The sequence below is a fragment of the Scophthalmus maximus genome, chromosome 19 (assembly GCF_022379125.1).
Source record: "Scophthalmus maximus strain ysfricsl-2021 chromosome 19, ASM2237912v1, whole genome shotgun sequence".
Taxonomy (NCBI): Eukaryota; Metazoa; Chordata; class Actinopteri; order Pleuronectiformes; family Scophthalmidae; genus Scophthalmus; species Scophthalmus maximus.
In genome coordinates this window covers 10,370,339-10,387,189 of record NC_061533.1, presented here as the reverse complement: position 1 = coordinate 10,387,189, position 16,851 = coordinate 10,370,339, and the positions used below count along the sequence as shown (strand labels likewise).

At 42.9% G+C, this 16,851-nt stretch overlaps 1 protein-coding gene across 1 annotated transcript in view; it reads left to right on the top strand.

Annotated features, from left to right (window-relative positions):
- Positions 1 to 5,275: 5,275 nt before the first annotated feature.
- smarcad1a (SWI/SNF-related, matrix-associated actin-dependent regulator of chromatin, subfamily a, containing DEAD/H box 1 a) overlaps positions 5,276 to 16,851 on the top strand; it is a 48,734-nt gene continuing 37,158 nt past the window's right edge. The window contains exon 1 of the mRNA XM_047328946.1: positions 5,276 to 5,446. The gene's annotated coding sequence lies outside the window, so the exon portion shown is untranslated. The remainder of the gene's footprint in view (positions 5,447 to 16,851) is intronic.

Below are 16,851 nucleotides of genomic sequence, written 5' to 3'. Positions count from 1 at the left end.
TAATTATAATAGCCTAATAAATGATAAGGCTTATTTTCTATTGGGCGTAAGCGGGAATTTAATGAATTAAGACCAAAAAGTTCAACAACTGAACACTAACTTCTGTAGCTATCATCAATAACAAGGAAAATAATGAAAAATAATTTTAAAAAAGTCATTGAAAAGTTTTGATAAATATATTTGAAATTAAAATAAATGTAACTAAAAGATTTTACTACCTATTTATATTATATTCATAGGACATTTATATACACCAAAATGTACATCTGCAGTAGCTGCGTTCTTATTTTATATTTGTATAAACGCAGCTCACAGTAAATAAACACGTCCTTGTTAAGTGCATATTAAAGTTTATTATGCTGAACAAGTTAATTTCTATCCTTATTTACTCCAAACCACATGATTTATGTGTATTCAAAGAAACGTCCAACACGACATGAACATGTAATTTATCGTAAACAAACAGCGACTTGAAACGTGACCAACACGCGCTCGCTCGCCATATGCTGCAGGTGCACGCGCCCCCCTGGCCTGCAGGCCGGTAATTGAGTGTGTAGCTCAATGGTGTTTTCAACTTCCACGCAGGAAAAACCTTAACCTGCATTAAGTTATGGCACACTGTTTTTTTTTATTGCAACAAACTCTCTCCACTCTCGCCCCCCCCCCCCCCGCCTGCCCTGAACTGTTGCCACGTCGTCCATTCGGTGAATACCAGATTCGGTAAATAGGGAGTGTGCATTAATTTCAGTCTATTGTTGGCAGGCTCGTGGGCCGAGGTGTTGGATGGCCTCAATGAAGCACGCGCTGTCAGCTGGTGAGCGCTCGCGGGTCCCCACCGCGTCCCCGAGGACCGGGCTCGAGAGGGAACACACTTTCTCAACTGAAGAAAGGCTTACTTTACACACACACACACACACACACACACACTTCTTTCTCTTTTCTTTCTCTCTCTCCATCAACTCAAACAAACACACATGTGGACGCACGCACGCACGCACTCTGGCAACCTGTCCCGTCCCGCTGCGTGACTCAGTCTGAAGTGAGTTTTTTTCTTTTTTTCTTTTTTTCGTCTCTCTCCCTCTCTCTCTCTCTCTCTCTCTAGCATATTTGCGAGTCATCTACAAAAGGAGCATGGCACAAAAAAACAAAGAAAAAGAAAACCAAAAGCTAATGACTGGGAAATTATTTATGAAACGACTCGAGCTACCTGTTTGCTACCTGTCAGTGCTCTGTCCCCCACCCACGGGTTTCAGCCAATCACAGCCCATGCCCCTTCGCTCGCCTCCTGAGGGCATGGAATTAAAAAAAAAGAGGATATAATGAAGATGCCGTGTTAAATAATTAACAGAATTTATACAGGTGGAACTGTATCTGAGTATATGATCGGACAGCATCTGCAGCGAGTTCGTGTTGCGGTGAAAGGTGATCAAGTTTCTGTAAACATACTGAAATGATGCTGTAGTAGAATCTCAGTGAGACAATAAAAAGGCTATGTATAACTCTAGCACGTTGTTTAAAATGAGTGTGTCAGTATTACAATATGTTTTTCCCAAGTCCTGCCTGATCAGGTCCGAACAATCGTTGTCTCCTTAAGTTTAGCTTTGACTAGAGTTCAGTTTTTTTTTTTTTTAAAGCATTACGCAAACCACCATGATGTTTATTGTGTTTATGCTTATTAATCTCTCTAGTTTGCATGTGCGTTGAGACTGGTTCATCTAAAAAAAAACACTGGGTGCAATTTAATAAAACCATATTCTTTTCGTATCCTCAAATTAATCTTTTGATGGAACACTTTAACTCACTTTAAATATTCAGAGGGTTCTAGAGAAGATGCATGAATCTTTTTCTCTGAAATAAGGTTGCTGTTATATTTGATGCAGTGATGGCCACTAACAGAATTGTTTCTTTAACCAGTGGTGGTCCTGAGGCAAGAGGGAGACAAAACCCGGCCTCATGAACAACAGGTGGGATGCCAGGCACGGGTGAGGTTTCACTGTTTCATACGCATTAATTATTTACGCACGGACGTTATGAAAAATAACGACACCGATGTGGTCCGAGAGAACCAGAGAACACGGTGCGTGTTGTGAAGGAAAGAAAAAGGAAATCTTCTGTCATCTTGTTAGCGTTCAAAATGCACCAGCATTATCGCTCAAATGGTTTTGGCACCATGTTTCCACACTCATGTCTGTTTCCTCGCTGTCTTCTGAGAGTTTTTATTTAGAGAAAGCTGTTTAACAATGTTATAAACCGAACGGTCTCTCATTTATCTTTAACTCTTAGTTGTGGCAAACAGGCTTAAGTGCATCGAGAAAAATATAAGATGGGCTTAAAATCAAATGTGAAACCACACATTGGTCTGACAGGAATGTGTGTAAATAGTAAATAGTTCAAACACTATAGGCAGCTAGAGAAGAACTAATGTTATCTTGCATGAAGATGGATCATGTGCATAATTACCAAAGAAATCCAATGTGGTCAGGGGTTGATGTGAGATCTTTGGTCATGAGGTGCGTTCAGCATGTTCCGAGTCTCTTTGGTCATGCGCATTTCAATAAATGCATTCAGAATATGTGCATTCCTCAGCTTCCCCTTCTTTCTTTTTTTTAATGAAAAGAAAAGAGCTTGCATTTTGTATGAGATATGGGGAGCCGAGCTGTGTGCTGTCCAAAAAGCCACAGGTCTCTCTGGGGACCCAGAACAAAAGGCAGAACTGGGCCATAGTCTCCATCTGCTGTCCCAGAGAGAGAGAGGGAGGGAGAGAGAGAGAGATACAGGGAGATCATGGTGAGTGAGGACAACATGGGCAGAGTGAAATGGAATAATAAAGGGAAGGAGGGAAGAAAAAAGAAAGAGAGAGTAGAGACAACTGCAACAGGGGAATTGATGGGAAGTGAGGATTAAAAGTAAGCAATAGATAAATAGATAGATAAATAGATAGATAGATGCCAGTGGTTCAGTTCAGTTCAACCAATTGGTTGAAGGGTCAACAACCACCATCCCCTTTGTTTACCCCTAAATCCCCCTGAGGCCTTCCCCTCTCATTAGCAACCACGGGCCAGTATTACCTTATACTGTAGCTTAGCCTGTAGCGATCACAAACACACACACGTTGCACCTGTTGCCTCGCACGCTCCAACTCAGTGATGCTGTTAATTTTTTATGAGTTTCCTTATAGCGCAGGGACACACAGTCACACATAATGTGTTTACATCTCCATGGCTGTGGCACACGGGTGATATGTACATTTATCTGATAGATTGTTTGCTTTGTTTTTGTATGTTTTTTGAACATTTGATAGTCTATTTGGGCATAAAATTGGTTTGAATGGTAATGAATTCTCACTTATTTCAGAATGTATGGTACTCTAAAAGACAGGGATTACACTAAATTCAGTTATCATGAAACATTACCATCATTAGAGACACTCAACAAAAACACAAAAAGTAGTTAATACACAGTAATTTTGTGACGAAGTGGGTGAGATCTCTGTACTCACCACTCGTCCCTTTACAAATCATCTTACATCTTATTATTTTCTACATGTGTTCATTTTGCTATAAATTAGCATTGCTAAGGTAACATTGCTTCACTCACTATCCCGGGTTTGTTTGTGTTAGCATTATGTAACGGTTCACATCAAAGCATACAGTATGTAAGTTAAAGCAAACAACCAGCCGTAAGTTACTTTCAGTTATCTTTAACTTACAGGTTTGGAAATTGTTTTATGGTTTGTTTCTCTGTCCATACTTACAATTGTTTGTTCCTTTGTTCTGAGCCACCATGCAGGTCAATTGTTTGAAAGAGGCCCCGCCCAGAATATCCCGGTTTTATGGTGATGTCATCGCTGACATCATGGGTTAAACCAACTGGTGGGGGTTTCTTTTTAGTCCAAATGCTTAGTTTGATAGTTTATTGTTCGTCAGTGAAATCTGTTGGGGTGCTTTAGCTTTCAGATAGTGATTTAGAAATGTCATGAGCTTGGGAATGGAGCTAAATGATAATTTATATTCCCGGTGTTACGGTCAATGTGTGTTTCATCCCTCAGTAAATACTGGTATGGGCTGAAGGATTGTAGGTGTTAATTGAACACCCTATATATTCAGTAGCTTTTTATTGTTGTTGTTTGTTTCTCAAGGAGACAAGAACAAGGTGAGGCCCTGCTGCTGTGAACATGTGCATGTTGTTTGAGTTTTCATGAGTTCATTTTCAGATTTATGTTCTTTGATTTTGACTAAGATACTCATTTGAGCCAAATTATCTTACATTTATAGAGAAGTTAAGCCTGATGAGACTTCCCAGGGTGTCACCATCATGGCACAAAACACAATTCTTCAGACAGGCACAAGAAGCTGAATAAGTTCATGTGAAAATCAAGCAATCTCATTACGGTGAGATTCAGTAAAATAAGTGAATATTTGTATCGTACATTTTATAAAAAGAGATTTTTTTTTATTGTATTTGCTTTTCATTTTGGTATCCACAGCTGTTTTCAACAAATCATTGCTCTTCACAGAGGTATATTGTCTTGAATGATTTTGTTTCTGGACAAGAGAGTCTCATCGTTTATGACCGCTCTGTAGCAGGCTCAAAATATCTGATGGACCTATATGAGTTTAGATAGTGACAGTAAATCCTCTGCAAAAGAAAAAAGTCTAATGCACACAGACATGTGAGTTGCAGAGAAAAAAATATTGCAACACTTTGAATTATTTTTCCTCATTTTGAAAGTTTCCCAAAAGCTTTTTGAGGGCTTTTCATCTTCTATAGGTGTTAAAAAATATTTTGACAAAATACATCCTGTGGTTTCCGTGATGACAAGCAGCCCATCCCTTAAAGTCCTTCATGTCCACCTGCACACATACACACACTAACCCAGTCGCACACACACACAGCATTTACACACTGTTACAAGGAAGAAGATCATTTATCTCTGTGGTTCTCTCCATGAAAGATGTCTGTGGGTGAAGCAGGGTCTCCCAGGGCTTTGTTCTGGGCAGGGTTCAGCTCTTTGTGTTCGCCACCTTCAAAGCAAATGTACATGAACACGAACATGAGGCTTCTTGGGTAACCAGCCCATTGAAGAGCAGCACAATGGTGCTACCAATTATCCACAGTACTCAATGCTCCTGCGGAATCAGTTACATCGCTTTGTGTGTGTTAGTGTGTGCGTTAGTGTGTGCGTGCGTGCGTGCGTCTGTGTGCCTGTGTGCGTGTGTGTGCATTCATAATTCCCAATAGGAAACACTTTTGACACAGTATGACTTCCAGCAGGGTCGGGTTACGGAGAGCGTGCGGCCGGCCCTCCTCAGCTGTGGAGGAGACTTCCACTTGCACTGGCTCTGCACACTTGAAAAGCAAAACCTCTGGATGCTTCGGAAGTGATTTTGCTGCAGGTGCTTCTCCATCTTTTTCACACCTTGGAACATGAGAGGTGTGTGAGAGGGTAAGAGTGCAGCGTGTGCGTGTGCGTGTGCGTGCGCGCGCGTGCGTGCGTGTGCGTGTCACTTGTACACACCCACAAACTCACTTGACACCGGTCATTCTCACCACACATAACCTTTCGTTGGCAATCTGCCAGATTCACGTGTACTGTACAAACATGTACACGTGAGAGCATGGAGCCATACGCCACTGATTGTCACTTGGATGGGTAACCAGTGTCAGGTCCATGACCCAACACTGTGTTGCAGCACCACCACCTCAGGAACTAATTAATAATGACCGAATTTAAAAGAGGGATGAGCAAGTGAAGAAAGTATAGGTTTAGGTTACATTCAAGTATTTTTTATTTTTCAACCATCTGATTCTACCAAAGATTTGATTGATACAAAAACTGTTTATTTGCAGTCTTGGCTTAGACCCACGGTGCTTTGGCTTGGAGTATTACGATAGTCTTTCACGGTTGCTTGCGTAAGTGCAGCAATGGCTTTTCACAAGTCTTAGGAACTAAAATGCTTGCCTCCCTTCATTGGCGTCCTGTTAAATGTAGGATTTATTTTAAGATTCTCTACCTTTTTAAGGTCAGCATCGTCTGGCCCCCAGATATATTACAGGACTCACTCCCTATGCTCCAAGCCGTGAGCTAAGATCTTCTTACCAACACGTGGCCGTAGTTCCTAAGTCAAGGCTGGTAAATAAGGGTAACCAGGCTTTTGCCATCAGGCCCCTGAGACCTGATGGCAAAAGTTCCCTTTCCTCTTCTTCCTTTCCTCTACCTTCTCTTCCTCTCTAAACCTAAGTACATATCTCCTCTCCTCTCCTGTCCTCTCTTGTCCTTCCTGGGCCCATTGTGCAGTTGCCCTCATGGATCTCCTTTCAGCTAGAAGCCCTACTCAGGTGAGGGATACAGTATATTGAAGGAGATTTTGCTTGTATTTGATTCCGCTCCTTTTCATAATGGCTGAAAGCCTGGCCTCCATGCTGTCCCCTCTCTCCCTCCCTGTCCTGTCCAGTTCCCAGGGGACCCCCACTCTCTCCCGGGCTGGCCTGGGTGGAGCGGCCTCAGAGTGGGGCAAGTAGGGAACAGACAAGGGTATCACTTACAGCCTCCCTCCCGCCCTCACACAGCACGCAGTACACAGACAGCGACAGCAACCCCCCCCCCCCACCTTGCCTGTCTGCCTCTCTCAGCTGCACATAGACACACAGTGGTGCTCGTGCAAGCTCACACACATACATGCACTTGCACATCTTTTCCTCCATCTTGCCAATTAGAGATACATGTCCTATCGTTTTCACCCCGCTCTTTTCAATCTGTCCATTCAGCCACCGATCTGGGAAGGAGGCAGACCACAATGGAGCTGCGGAAAGCCATTTCTGTGCTCTGAAAAGGAAGCAATTGAGATGTGGTGACTTAGTGACACAAAAATTTAGAAGGAGAATGGCACAAGTGCATTTGCAGGGACAAAAAGTCCTGTTAATGGTAATCGTACAGGTAGAAACACATACACACACACGCACACGCGCACACGCACACACATATACATGCACGCACGTATACATGCACACTATTACCCCAGCTGGGCTCCCGTTTTTTCACGGCACCATGTACACACACACATCTTTGGCCTGCTGCATAAACCAACCAGGTATATCAAATGACTGTCCAATGTGCATTGAGCTTTGAGCAAAGAAGGCTTGTCAATGGGTACAATTGTTTCATTTCACATCCAGAACTTCGGTATATTCTACTAGTTCACCGTTAGTTATCCCACCACACTCAGGACCTTCTGTTCAGTTAGACGAGGACTGTTGGTGTATTGTATTCAGCAAACATTTAGTATGAAGAACAATTACTTTCAAATAAACTGCAGTTTCCAAGGCAAAACACAGTATGTACTGTGTCAGGTTATGTTACATTTTGATATACAAGTTCTACTTATTCTTACAGGTAACCTTGGTTTAAATTAGGTCATACTATGAATAAGATTAAATGTTAAGAGCAGAGAATCACAAACAAAGCTGCCAATATTTCCTGAATGACAGTTCATCTCTAGTTGTTACCGCCCCACTGTCACAGCTACAGGGCAGCCACTTGAAATGACGATACCACACAAATATGTTGTATTTAGGGTTACTTAAGACGTGATGTCTGGTGTGTGGCTTAAGTATCAAGTGGACTCCCGAGTCCTGAGGAAAAGCCCAGCCAACTGCACACAGCGGAGCAGTGCTTTTATGCACAACAATAGCTGCAGGGCAAATTCCGAAACAACAAGTCCCCTGATAGATTAGAACAGCAGCACATTACTTCCCACAGTGAAGGAATTGGATTAACATGGTTCGTTTCAACTAGTCAGGAAACGTAACAGTGGGTCCGTGAACCCCAACCCTCGCAAAAAATAGCTTAAATGCCTTATCTCAAGTTTGCCTTTATCAAGTGCTGCTTTTAAAATTTCATTATGACTATTTAAAGTCTAATCACCATATCTCCAAATCACCACACCGCTACTCATTATACAACTCTTTTGAAATTGAAATTTGTAACCGTGAAGCATGCAGGGAGCTATGAAAATCTCCTTTCAGATGGTCTTAACTCGAACCAGTTTCTAAGTACTCGTTGTCTGTTGGATTGCATTGCCTCTGGGCATCTTTAAGAATAAAGGACCCTCACCGAGATACAAGATCCCCGCAGGATAACACAGTTAATATAGCCAGACATTTCCTACTGCTGTAACGGATTAGCAAGCCTCTCTGCAGGGTAACACAAACACATAAACAATGGGTGTTTGTCTGGCCCATATCCCACCTGTTGAATTCCCCAATTCGTCTGTTGATGGGACATTTTCCTTTCCTTCTTTTCATTTTGGAACTAATCCTGTTCCCCCGTTGCAGTATTTTGTTGCTTCACTGTCATAAAAATCCATAATTCTTTCCCTGTTTTTTTTCCCAGTGAAAATAAGTTTGTAGATTTTTGGAAGAAATGAGTTCCCCGTAGAATAAACTGCCCTCGTGTTGTTGTAAAATGTAGCCTACTGGGGAAATTAAACCATAAATTTTTTTATTGCAAACCTGAGAAATTTCTAGCTCATTGACTCTTGTTTGTTTGTAGCTGATTTGGCTGTTTTTATCTTCCTCCTCCTCCCAGATTAGTGCTGCAGTCTGCCTGTTTTCACACCATTAAGGTCAATCCACATCCTCTTCATTGGGGGGCTCCCGTGGAGATCAGTGACGCCTCACTGACCACATCAATCAATCATTCTCTCTCCGACTACCTCTCTCCCGTTCCCTATTGTCTCTCTCTGTATGTCCCTGTCTCCGTATCTCTCTGTCTCGCCTCCACTACTTTAATATCTGTCTCATCCCTCTTTCCCACACATGACATGGGAACTACTTATCATAAAGAGATAAATGTTGTTGTTGTCAAGAGCGAATCATCCACATGGGCTGTCTTGGTTGGCTCGTGAACTACAGTGGCAGGAAAACGTCAGTGAACCCTTTGGGAAGTATCTGTTTTTTGTCCATGAGTTTGTCATAGATGTGATTGGATCTTCACAATGTGCTATAGCTGATAAAACACAAACTATTGTAATTTTTTCTTTTGAACCTGCTTTGGCAGCAATAACCTTAAAGAACAGGTTCCATTAGCGGCAGATCAGACCTGCACAACATTCATGAGGAAAATTAGACAATTCTTCCAACAGAAATGCTTCAGATGCATTATATATCGCATTCACGTGGTGTCGGAATAATTGCAAAAAGTCGGAATAACAACTTGGATAGTCTGCGAAAAGTTTGGTGCACAAGTTGGTGACGTTGTTCACAATAAAACAATGAACATAATTTTACGATAAGCTCACTTGCAATCTGCATTGCCCATCTCTCACGGCACCAACACCAGAATGTTTAGCCAATACAGGTGTTTTAATGATAAATGTGCATACTTTTGAAATTATTGATATGCCCATCACACCGGATCCTTGTTCTTCGCTCTTCTTTATTATGCAAATCTTGGAAAGAGGTGTGAACATCACACTTTGTTCACAGCGTCCACGTTTTTTTCCGACTTCAAAGTACATGCTGACACCAAAGTCAACTCGGGAGATGAGACCTCCAAGTCAAATGTTCTCAGGAGGTCTGGTGTGGACTGCTCTCCTGAGGTCATTTCACTGCATCTCTGTTGGATTAAGGTCTTGAGTCTGACTCCTACAGGTGGATTTTCTTTGTTTGAAGTCATTCACCAGAAGATTTACTTTGATGTTTAGGGTCATTGTCTTGCGCCATCACCTAACTTCTACTGAGCTCCAACTAGCGGACAGCCACCCTGACATTATCCAGCAGGGTTCCTTGATAAAACTCGGGAATTTATTTTTTTCGTCTCCCTGATGGCGAGGTGTGCAGGCCCAGAGGCAGCAGAGCAGAGGATCTGACCATAAGTCAAAGGGGTTAACGTCTTGTCTCTCTCTTTGTCGATGTTATGATTTTACTGCACTGACTGAGCCTCGAACCCGCAGCCTCGGGTATGGGAGACCGACACGCTCACCACCAGGCCAAAACCCCTGAGTTGTTACGTTATCAGTTCTGCACCCTTTGTTTTGTTTTCGATTTACAGAGCCAGGGCTGAGCTGAAAAAAAAAAAAAAAAATTTACACATAGAACAGACAGCTAGCGGACAGCGAGGAAATATTCGCTTTTTGATTTTTACAAAAGGTTTATTCTCGTATTAGAATTGCTTACCGCCCCTTTAAGAGATATTCATACATAAATGCAGATCATTCCAGAGGGTTCACTTCCCTTCTCTTGCCAATGCATAACCACAAATAATGACTGCAGAAGTTTTGTTAGCAGACATTATTATTAATTTATGGGCCAGGGGGATGTAATTAATTTTTCTCGCCCACAAAATGAATGCAGGAATTGCTCTATTCCTGCTATCTTTTTTATAATTTTTCTTCTTTGCCCAAAGAAAGTTACCTACCGTGCCACATGTCAACCTAAAGTCGGCATACGTCCGGCAACCCTCTACAAAAACTCTACACTTGTCTCCATAATGGGGTCAACTACGCAAAATCTGTAAAAGAACTGAGGTGACAAAAGAGATCGGTTGAACTTGTACTCCCTGTGTAGCAAAGGGTTTTTGTTCCTGCATTGCCCTCATGGGAGGTCAAGCACCATGACGCAAAATGCACAAACACATATGTTTGTCCCGTGAATTGTGACAATGATATGGGCTTTTTCAATGCTCCTATGCAATCCTAGACTTCGTTCAGGCAAAAATTACAATGGACACTCAGACAATAGTTGCATAGAAATGTAATTATTAGGAGACAAGATTGACCGGTGGGATTTTTTTTTTCATTTCACCCTACCTAATCATTTTACCTTAATATATCTATTATCACGCCAGCATGGTTGTTAGTTCAGATATGAAACGAGTTACAGCATAAACAGAAAAGAGACAAGTTTTTCTGCTCTGCTTTTCTTCTTGCTTTTTAAATCATTTTGTTTGCTATATTTTTTCAATGTTAAAGCCCTTTGGGCAGCATTTTTTATATGAAAGGTGATTATAATTATATTTGTACTATGTTCTTATCTACATTGTCTGTATCCCTACAAACAGGTCACACTGTCTCTCACCTTTCCCTATTACATACCAATATGTTTGCTACTCATTGTATCTTTTTACTTCTTAGTCTGTTTGTCTGCCAGCTAGGAAAGGTCAGTATTAAATGGGCTGAGAGTAAACAATGCCCTTGTTACCCAGGACAGAATAGCCAGTGTCCCACAGCCGACGTGCTGCCACCGCCACAATTGATGTGTGGCCAGCCCTCCCTGTTCACCTCTACCCTTCTCCCTCTTCCTCCTTCGCTGCGTTTGCTTGTCTGCTCTTCTCCCCCTCTCTTGCTCTGGTGTTGGCCCCTTCTCACTTTTTTTCCCACCAATCTGATTCCTCTCTCCCGCCGTCCGTCTCGGTGTCCGTCCTTCCCTGCCTTCCTTTCCTCCCCTCCTCTTCCCATCAGTCCCCATCAGGAGGAACCTAATAGGAAATCAAAGTTTCTGGTAGAAGAATGGAGCGGGGCTTAGCATTACCGTCCCCTGGGTCCTCCCTGCTGAAAGAGGAGTGCAGAAAAGACTCTATACTGGCAGTGTGGAGGGGAAGGTTAATGCAGCAGATAGTCTTTCGCTTGCTCTCTTTGCGTGTCCCTTTATCCATTATTTTTTCTCTCAGACACACTCTCTAGCTCTCTTTCTAGCTTTTTGCCCTTCTTGCTGCCCCCCCCCCCCCTACACACACACACACACACACACACACATGCACACGCACACGCACACTCAATGCATATTCACACTTTTTTTCATCCTCTCAAAAAGTGAAGTGAATAGGTGAACTCAGCTACCCCTGGCCGGATGGTGTGTGGTGAAGTTGGACCTGCAGCCCGCTGCTGCTCCATCCGTCCTTTGGGAGGTGGTGTGTATGGTTGTGGAATGGATCTTGTGTGTGCGAGTGTGTGTGGGAGTGTACGCGTGCGCGCGTGTGTGTGTGTGTGCGCGTGAGCCACCCCCGGCCCGGCTCGGCACGCACCCCTGCCCTTCAAAGCACTGCCTATGTGTAGCAATTGACTCCGTGGCCCCTGTGAGCTCAGGTACTGCAGCCTTGTCAAGCATGTCAAGCAGCATTTACAAAGGCTGTCCCTGTGTATCCCTACACCTGGGAAGATGTTTGCCATTTAATCAATAAGCAGAACATCTAATATAATTTATTACTACACAGATTAACTCTTGCATCTCAAAGGAGTTTTGGTTTTTCAGTCATTTAAAAATGTATTTTTCGAAAAAGCTATTAGATAATGTTAAGTAAATAGTGAGGTCAGAATAGGACAGACTAAAACATTTACTTTAAGCAATGAAGAACCTGATTTAATAACACTTCTGGGAGGACTTACAGAACAATGTGACCTCTACATTTTGGAATAACTTACATTGTTCCCCTTTAGCTCCACTAACGCACAGCGGGTGTCACCATGGCCTCGAGGTTCAAACGCCACCTAGGGACCTCAACATCCCAACTTAAGATCTCCCTCTTTCCTTTTCCTGTCATCCCCGTACTGTTACTATCTAATGGCATAAACTGCCCTAAAAAGTAATAAAAAAGGAAGAAAATGGAATCAATTCATTAATTTGAAAGAAAATGAATAAACGATTCCATTTGGTAAAGTCTGATGAGACAACACTTTTTCTTGGAGAACGTATTGGCATGCACGTGTGTTGGAGTGTATGCTCCAGTGTATTTAGTGTATTTGCATTCATGCATACGCTTAGGGCATCACACATATCAATAGACTGTCAGAACATGCCATGTAATATGTGGGGGCTAAGCCGAGAATTAGTCCTGTATTCGCTGTCAAGCATCAGCCTTCTCTTGACTGAGCCGTCCAGGTCCTGCTGTGTTAAGCTGCTTAAACACTCAAGAGGTGGACAAGATTAAACAGCGTGAATGCCTCGAGGCACGAAGAAGTGGATGAGAGGGCAGGGGTTGAGAGCGGTAAGGGGACAGGGTGGCACACAGGAGCCAGAGCAGGATGGGGCTGGCAAAAGATAAAACACACATCATTTCATATGGACTCAGGGCAGAGAGCCTTTAAGAGAGAGGAAGACTGGGAGGGGAAGCGAGAGGTGATGCTGTAGCTGCATCCCGATTCCCATAAAACAAATTCCAACTGCCCCGAGGTTTCCTCCTCTCTGGTCCCTCTCTACCTCCCCTCCATTACCTTTCACTCCTCCTCTCTCCTCATGCCTGCACACCACCCACCTGCCCTCTGTACTCCCCCACGCAAGAGTTCGGATTCTTGGAAGGTGTTGGATGTCTAAAGTGTCACAACTAAACAAAACCATTTGAAAACAAAGTGGGCCGGTGAATGTGCCGGCGCAATCCGACCCCTCTCCCTTTGTGGTCGCAGAGAAAAACGGCCTCTCAGAATCAAGGGGATGGAGGGCGGGCAGGGGGAGGCACACCATTTCAATCCACGGGCTAACCTCCACCCCCCCCACCAGCCCATCCACCCGCCCAGATCCTCCTCTACTAACTCCTCTCCACCCCACAAACACCCACACATTTCATTGGTAAACGTGCTATAGAGCTGTCTGTGTTACTGTACCTTCATTTTTCTTTATAATCTGAATGACACTGAAATGTTAAACAGATGTTAGATGATATCAAAATATGCAGTCAGACCGGACTTATTTTAAAAACGGATAGCACAGACTTTTACCTAGAATTCAACACCATCACAATAATGAGTAGAAGAAACAAACCTTATAGAAAAGTTACGAGTAAGTGTCCACATGTCACGTCTGTATAACACGGTAATGACGAGGTTCTGAGTCATTCCATGACTTTCTATGTAATATTAGGAGTTTCGGGATTACAAACACTCAAAGGCCAAAATAAAAGTGATTACTCATTGTCAGACGGCCAAACAATGAATGCATTGTTTAAATACATAAATGCCAATGTTCTATTGTGCATCGAGAGGCGCTGACATGAAGATCATTTAGTCAGAAAAAAATGGACCACAGCTATTTTTGGTTGCACACACACACAAACACACACACACACACACACACACACACACACACACGCACACACAGCCCATTTAATTTATTATCAATTAAGTTTATTTCTTCACTTTAACTGTGAGAAGCAAAAAGAAGAACACAGATCATCTGTCTTGTCGACGCTGCTGCTTATGGGAAACTAAGGCTCCCTGTGTGTGTGTGTGTGTGTGTGTGTGTGTGTGTGTGTGTGTGTGTGTGTGTGTGTGTGTGTGTGTGTGTGTGTGTGTGTGTGTGTGTGTGTGTGTGTGTGTGTGTGTGTGTGTGTGTGTGTGTGTGTTCGTGTGTTTGTGTGCGTGTCAGTGTGATGAACTGTCTGTCAATCACAGTCAGAGTTAATTATTTCGTTGCCCTGCTGGGTGTGAGAGTGTGTCAGGAACTCTGACCCAGAGTCGGGGTTGGGCCACAAACACACACACACACGCACGCGCACACACACACACACACACACACACACACACACACACACACACACACCCTGAATGTAGGGATCTTTTTGTGAAAATATGAGATGTTTGGTCATCTTATTTTACTTCCTACCCTGTATGTGGAGATATTTTGCACTGACCTCAAGGGCTACTATTTTCAAGAACTCTTATTGAACATACACTGTATCTGGCATATTGTGTAAGTTTGTATAGAATAGTGTGTGATATGTATTTCTAAACAGACTTTAAGGTATTTTGATGTAGAGAGCAACATGTGTGTGTGTGTGTGTGTGTGTGTGTGTGTGTGTGTGTGTGTGTGTGTGTGTGTGTGTGTGTGTGTGTGTGTGTGTGTGTGTGTGTGTGTGTGTGTGTGTGTGTGTGTGTGTGTGTGAGTGAGAGAGAGAGAGACACACACACTCAGAGAGAGACTGAGAGAGAGAGATTTGATTATTTTAAAACAACTTTTATTAAAATTTACCAGAGAACATCACGGTCCTCTACAAATGAATTGAAAGAGAGAGACACACAGAGAGACAGAGAGAGAGAAAGAGAGTGAGGGGCAGGCCCCATGGGAGATCAAGTAATCCTACAGGCAGCACAATGGACACCCCTGAGTGGGTCCTTTCTGTCAGACAGATTAGAGGCAAGGGGCAGAAAATAACACAGCATAACACACTGCCATTTTTCAGTGACTGGTTAACTCAGCTTGTGTTTTTGTGTCAGTCGGTAATGTCTTTCTGATTTACAGGATTGAATTTCATGATGAAATTATCCTTAACAGCCAAAAATAATTATTCCTGTGCCCCACTATGAATTATACTATGTTTAGCTCGCAAGAAGCAGATCTTCTAACCATGTATCACATTGCATAACAATATAGTAAGTGAATTTCAGACAATGTCCTGTTAGGTTGTCAGGTAAAATCTGGGTTGTCTTTTTTAACCCTGGGCCTGACTGTTTTTTTTTTTTTGGTTTTACAATTCTGTATTTGATGTCATCTCAACAACAAACAAGAAGATCACATGTTTAAAGACGTTTTACCTTTGACCAACTGTTCTGACTGTCCAGGTGGTATTACAGTGTGAACCTGTTTAGAACGATGTATGGAGATGATCTGATTTTAAATGGAAATGATCCATTTCTGTAGTTTCTTTCAAAGCGGTTAAAATATCCCAGAGTTAAAGGTTCAGGTCTGGAGGAAGGGTAGCAGGGTCTTGGCTTTTAGAAAAACATTTATTGTACACTGACCCCGGTGACCAACATCAATTATCAAAGCCAAATAATCAGCACCAACCCGCTTGCCGTGATCGAATCTTACCTGTATGATCTAATAGACACTGCCTCCGTGAATAAACAATAACAGAAAGCTCCTGATTTAATCACATCTAAACCAAAAAAAACCTGCTCTTCATTTTCCCACAGGGGAGAAATAAAAGCTTGTACAATAACCAGCGCCTACACGTGTCTCGCGCCATAAACCCAACCACACACGGTGAGCTAAATTGAGGGAGAGTAACCCAAGAATGAAAATTAAAACACTGTCACCTTGTTTCTGAAGATGAAGGATGCCGGGTAAAAGAGATGTGAGCGGGGGACTTATTGGATTAACAGCCAGCACAATCGCATCTGTGCAGATTTGCCTCTGTGCTGTAAATGGGATTGTGGGCAATAACATGTCGATTAAGGTGCCGCGGCTGGACTGTTGGAGGCTTTGTGTGAGTCTGCAGAGGAGGTGATTAGATTAGTGAGGGCCTGAGTGGGAGAGCCTGAGGGAGAGGGGTTGAATACTGATGAGCAGGTCCAGAAGTAACCACCGGAAAAGTAACAGTTTTGTCCACGTTCAATATCTGCTTTCTTTCATTTCAAAAACATCAGAGGGCGCAGAGAACAATGCAGGGATTTGTGAAACACAGCTTTTTGTCTGTTTAATTTAATGTAAAAAAAAAGAAAAAACTCTGAAGTTTGATAAGAGTGCCGAAGTAACATTGGGATTTTTATAGAAACATTTGTTGGTGTTGTCCACTGCCTGCCCGGTGGTGTGGCGCATAGCACTGTCGCCTCACAGCTGGAGGGTTGTTGTTTGGGGAAGGCGTTTTAGCCAACAATCTATTGGACGGCTAAAAATGACACAACCATAATCGGCACACTTAGACTTCCGCACTACAATGCAAAACTGACATTTTCAGAAGCATTTTCAAAGGGCCTCAGCTGTAGAGATCAATATTTCCCCTTGGCAATGAAAAAAAACACCTGCCTTTCTTTCTACATGTTTTACCTCTTTTCACTTCATGTCACTTCTTCCCCGTCTCCACCTCTGGATCTCAATCCTCCATCTGTCCCCCCCCCGCCCCCCCAAGACGACCAAGAGACG